The sequence below is a fragment of the Pseudorca crassidens genome, chromosome 3 (assembly GCF_039906515.1).
Source record: "Pseudorca crassidens isolate mPseCra1 chromosome 3, mPseCra1.hap1, whole genome shotgun sequence".
Lineage (NCBI taxonomy): Eukaryota > Metazoa > Chordata > Mammalia > Artiodactyla > Delphinidae > Pseudorca > Pseudorca crassidens.
The window spans coordinates 38,395,230-38,401,919 of record NC_090298.1 but is presented as its reverse complement, the minus strand read 5'-3'; positions in this window follow the sequence as shown (position 1 = coordinate 38,401,919).

The window sequence follows — 6,690 nt, the reverse complement described above, 5'->3', positions numbered from 1 at the left end:
AATCAAAGCAGAAATAAAAAAAAATACTTCGGGACAAATGAAAACAGAAACACAACATACCTACATCTATGGGATGCAGCAAAAAGCAGTATTAGAGGGAAGCTTATAGTAATATAGGCCTACTTCAGAGAACAAGAAAAATTTCAAGTAAACAATCTAACATTACACTAAAAGAGCTAGAAAAAGAAGAACAAGCACAAAATTAACAGAAGGAAGGAAATAATAAAAATCAGAATGGAAATAAGTGAAACGACTGAAAAACCAAAACCTTTTGTAGATCAGTAAAACTAATAGTTGGTTCTTTAAAGATAAGCAAAATCAACAAATCTTTTGCCAGACTCATCAAGAAAAAAAGAGAGCCCAAATAAATAAAATTAGAAATGAAAGAGGAGAAATTACAGCTGACACCACAGAAATACAAAGGATTATAACAATACTTTGAAAAATTATATGCCAATGAATTGGACAACCTAGAATGAGTAAACTCCTAGAAACATACAATCTTCCAAGATTGAATCAGGAAGAAATAGAAAATCTGAACAGACTAATTACTAGTTAGTGAAATTGAATCAGTAATTAAAAGAAAACCTTCTCATCAAACTAGTCCATAACCAGACAGCTTTACAGGTGAATTCTACCAAACATTGAAAGAAGAGTTAATACCTGTCCTCCTCAAACTATTCAAAAAAGTTGAAGAGGAAGGATCACTTTCAAATTAATTCTGTAAAGCTGTGTTACCCTGATATCAAAACCAAAGATACCACCAAAAAGGAAAATAACAGGCCTATATTTTTAATGAACATATGCAAAAATCCTTAACAAGATATTAGCAAACTGAATTCACAATACATTAAAAGGATCATAACCCATGATCAAGTGAGATTTATCCCAGGGAAGCAAGGATGATTCAATATCTGCAAATCAATCAGTGTAATATTCCACGTTAACAAGATGAAAGATAAAAATCACATGATTATCTCAATAGATGCAGAAAAAACATTTGACAAAATTCAACATCGATTTATGATCAAAACTCTCAAAAAAGTGTGTATAAAAGGAACCTACCTCAACATAATAAAGGTAGGTTTGTCATATATGACAAACCCACAGCTAACATCATACCCAGTGGAGAAAAGCAAAAAGCTCTTCCTCTACGATCAGGAACAAGACAAGGATGCCCACTTTTGCCACTTTTATTCAACATAGTATTGGAAGTTTTAGCCACAGAAATCATACAAGGTAAAGAAATAAAAAGCATCCAAATAAGAAAGGAAGAGGTAAAACGGTCACTATTTGCAAATGACATGCTACTATTTATAGAAAACCTTAAAGATGCCACCAAAAAAAAACTATTAGAACTAATGAATTCAGTAAAGTTGCAAGATAAAAAATTAGTATACAGAAATCTGTTGCTTTTCTATATACTAATAACAAGCTGTTAGAAAGAGGAAAGCAGTCCCGTATATAATTGCATCAAAAAGAATAAAATACATAGGACTAAATTTAACCAAGGAGGTAAAAGACTTGTACTCTGAAAGCTACAAGACATTTAGAAAGAAATTGAAGATGACATACAAATGTAAAGATATAGTGTGCTTATGGATTTGAAGAATCAATATCATTAAAATGTCCATACTACCCAAAGCAATCTATAGGTTTAATACAATCCCTATCAAGTTACCAATGGCATTTTTCAAAGGACAGGTACAAATAACCCTAAACTTTTTATGGAACCACAAAAGACTCCAAAGAGCCAAAGCAATCCTGAGAAAGAAGAGTAAAGCTGGTGGTATCATTCTCTCTGGTGTCAAACTATACTCCAAAGGTATAGTAATTAAAACATATTGTTCTGGCACAAAAACAGACACGTAGATCAGTGAAACAGAATGGAGAGCCCTAAAATAAACCCATATCTATATAGTGAATTAATCTATAATTCACTATAGATAAGGGGGCAAGAATATAAATTGAGGAAAAGATAATCACTTTAATAGATAGTGTTGGGAAAACTGAACAGATAAACACAAAAGAATGCATCTGGGCTGCTTTTTTCACCATATACAAAAATAAACTCAACATGGATTAAAGACATTTAAATCTTTACATTTATATAACCTGAATCCATAAAACTTCTAGAAGAAAACGTAGGTGGTTAACTCTTTGACCTTCATCTTAGCAATATCTTCTTGGGCCTATCTCAGACAAGGACACAACAACAACAGTAACATAGAACTATACCATAGTAAAAAGTTTTGCACAGTGAAGGAAATCATTAACAAAATGAAAATGCAGCCTACTGAATGGGAAAAGATTTGCAAATGAAATTTCTGATAATGGGTTAATTTTCAAAATATAAAAAGAACTCCTACAACTCAACATAAAACAAACCATCAGAAAGCAATTCAATTGAAAAATGAGCAGAGGACCTGAGTACTCATTTTCCAACAGATGGCCAACAGACACATGAAAAGATGCTCAATATCACTAATTATCAGGGAAACACAAATGAAAGCCACAATGAGTTTTGACCTCACATCTTTCAGAATGGCTATTATCAAAAAGACAACAAATTACAAGTGTTGGCAGGTTGTGGAGAAAAAGGAACCCTCATATACTGTTGGTGGGAATGTAAATTTGTGCAGCCACTGTGGAAGACAATGTGGAGGTTCCTCAAAAAAAGTAGAACTATGATATGATCCAGCAATTCCACTGCTTGATATCTATCCAAAGAAAACAAAAAACACTAATTTAAAGAAATACAGTGTTCATAGCAGTGGTTTACAATAGCCAAGACATGGAGGCCACCTAAGTATACATTGATAGATGAATGGATAAATAAGAGGTTGTTAATATATGCAATGGAATATTACACAGTCATGAAAAAGAATGAAATCTTGCCATTTGAAACAACATAGGTGGATCTAGAGTGCATTAAGCTAAGGGAAATAAGATAAATTCAAATCCTGTATGATTTCATTTATATGTGGAATATAAAAAAAATGAACAAACAAAACGAAAATAGACTTATAGAGAAGAAACTGGTGGTTGCCAGAGGAGAGGAGGGTGGAGGAATGGATAAAATTGGCCAGGGGGATTAAGAGATAGAAACTTCCAATAATACAATAAATAAGTTCTGGGGATGTAATGTACAGTGTAGGGAATATAGTCAACAATAATCTAAAACTTTGTATGGTGACAGATGGTTACTAAACTTATTGTGGAGGTCATTTCATAATGTATATGTGTTGAACAACTATGTTGTACACCTGAAACAAATATTGTAGTCAACTATACTTCAACTGAAAAAAAAAAGGAAAAGAAAGTTATGGTTCAGATTTCTAATCATGGTTCCTTACCTTATGCTGTCTGACTACTATGGGGCCTAAAACCCTACAATTTTATGTTGGCAGAATCATGGCATTCAATTCTCAGTTCAATTGCTATTGCTTTAAAAATGAGCATGACCAAAGCTGGGGAAATATTAACTAAAGAGAAGATAGTCCTCCATATCTGGAGCACTGGAGACCTCAGTGTTATCCTCAGGCATGTGACCTTTACACAGAAACCTTTAGATTTGTCTAGGTCATGCTTCTGCAGCTGAGTATGTTGGGTATACAAAGCTGGAAATAAGCATGATTATCTTTGAGAGCATTGATTTCATTCAAAGATATGAAGAGGGTTAATAATTTAACTTGTAGGTAACTGAAACCATTTTTACTTTTAAAAGAAACATTGATATATTACGGAGTAGAATACAAAATTTGCAAGCATTTTTAAAGGTTATACTGGCACTTTAAATATTTCAGATTTTAGATAGCACCTTTGCATTATGCCCACAGGCTCCCTGAGGGCTATATTAGATTTTCTAGGCCATGAACTCAATGGAAAACTTAGCAGGATTATCCCAGGTGCTTCTTCTTTTTTTTTTTTTTTTCTTTTTAATAAATTTATTTATTTATTTATTTATGGCTGTGTTGGATCTTCATTGCTGTGTGCAGGCTTTCCCTAGTCGCGGCGAGCAGGGGCTGCTCTTCGTTGTGGTGTGAAGGCTTCTCATTGCAGTGGCTTGTCTTTGTTGCAGAGCATGGGCTCTAGGGACGTGGGCTTCAGTAGTTATAGCACGCAAGTTCAGTAGTTGTGGCTCGCAGGCTGTAGAGCACAGGCTCAGTAGTTGTAGCACACGGGCTTAGTTGATCTGTGGCATGTAGGATCTTCCCGGACCAGGGCTCGAACCCACGTCCCCTGCATTGGCAGGCAGATTCTTAACCTCTGTGCCACCAGGGAAGTCCCCAGGTGCTTCTTGATTAAAAAAAATAATAATCTGGATATTTGCATCTTCCACTCCACTTCCTAGTTTTAAGTAGGTAAAGACCTCTCTGTTTCTTCTCTGACAATATCAACATTTTCTTTGTTTTCCTCTAGTGGTATGACGAAAGGCTAGTGAGGGAGAAACCTAGAGTCTGAATAGTTACTGTGGGCTACAGGCACAAACAACTTAAGTAATTTTCTGTTTCTAATTGGTAGCCCAGGAATTCAAGTTAGAATAAAAGCCCAGCAGATGTTATAATTCTGCCCAGGGATCTAGTGTAAAAGTGCTTACTAAGGATTTTAATGTTGTTTAAAGTTTCTTGTCTCTTATCCTTTCTTTGAGTACTCTTCCAGCAATCTACTAAGGAAGTATATTTAAGTATATTTACTTTATTCCTAAAATTTCCCAAAGCTATCTCCTAAAAAGACCTTTGGATTAAAATTGTTATTTTTCTTCAATACTGGATTATAACCATGTGATTATAACCAGTTAATTCCTCATTCCTGTAAGTCAGAGGAAAAAATTTAAATAGTGTTACATTAAACCCAGACAAAGTTTGAAGTCTGAAAAAGTGAAGTTAAAACATCTCATGTTATTAGGAAGATAAGGTTACATATACAGCATCTGATAAAACTAAAATGAAAAACTCCTTGAAATGTACTTTCTTACAGTATTCAGTATATGTAATTTGTGAGGAAAAAGTTGCAATAAAAATTAGGGAAATTGAATCTGAGGATGTAACCAAACTACTCATACACTGACCAAATTTTAAAACATAAATATAGATTTAAACAAAATTAGGCACCAGTAGAGGTGTAGCTCCCTTTATTACTATATAAAGTTGGATTTTTAAAAATGCAAAGTGCATATTGAAACACAGTTTCTTTCTACTGTGGATAATCATTTCACTGGGATCTTGTCGTCACTTGCCATTGGTATCCAGTATCAAGTGACTCCTAGTAATTTAGGAGAATCGTTTGTACATGGGCTTCAGTGAATGAGCAATTATCTTTGCAGAAAAAGTTTCAGTGTTCATGGGTGGATTAACATACAGGTGAAAAGTTCTTCAAAGTTAATAATCTTCTTATAATATGAGCCATTTTCCTTAAATTATTTTTTTCCTGGTTTACTTTTTAATCCCTACATTTGCATGCCACATTTTCTTAAATGAAGCATATCTGTCTATGTGTTATTTAATTAATAGCCAATATTTAATGCCTTTTGACCTGCTTTCTCTGGGCCCGATTGGTTAGATTTGGCTCACTTAATCAGAAAAATCAGCCATTATTTTCTTCAAATTGTTGGGAAAATTTAAGGTTATTTCTATATGATGCTGACCAAAAAGTTGTTTTGACCCAGGAGTTCGCATAACTACTCAGTTGATAAATCATGGATTAATGAGCATGCCGTACCCTTTCTTACCAACTCTTTTAAAATTGCGATATAATTGACATATAACATTGTTAGTTTCAGATGCAGTAATGATTCCACATTTGTATATATTGTGACATGATCAATACAATAAATCAAGCTAACAACAATTTAAAAAATGTTTTAAAGATTCTTACTGCCTCTAGAAAAATGTTGCAACTCTTTAGCAGAATATACTCTTCTTATCAGATCCCCACTTTTGCATGACTTTCTGGACTCATCTCTCACTCTTTCCATCTCATACTCAGTGGCCTAGTCATCCTGAGTGTGCTGTTTCCTCACCCTTTTATGCTATTTCAGGCTTCTACAGTGATGCCCATCACTTGCCTCTGCCAACAGTGCCTTCCTGTCTATCTTTAAGCCTTATAGAGATAAGCATCACTCCCTGTGGAAATCTTTACTTGACATCTGTAAGCAGAATTATTTTCTTCCCCTTTTGTGCCTTCAACTGTCTTGCTACTTACTGCTAGTACTATATTCATTACAAATTACAATAATTATATATATTTGCATACCATTAATTAGACTATTGGACTATGAAGTCAGGGACTTTGTTTTATTCTTCTTGCAACCTCAGTACCTCTGTTTTTGGCATGTAGTATAGGATTAATATTTTTCCAACATTTTATTATGAAAATATGCAAATTTGATATAATTAGAAAAAATGCAAAATTGATATAATTAGCACATATATCCACAGTCTACATTCAATAATTTTTATATTTGCTCCCTTTGCTTAATCTATATTATCATCTATAACTTCCTGTATATGTACGTGTATTTATTTTTTGATTGGACGCATTAACAAGTTGCAGATATTGTGACACTTTACCTATAAATACTTCAATTGGTAATTCCTAAAAATACTTTTCCCTACAAACCATGATGTCACTATTACACCTAACAAAATAACAATTTCCTAATATCATGTAACATCTGGCCTGTAATTA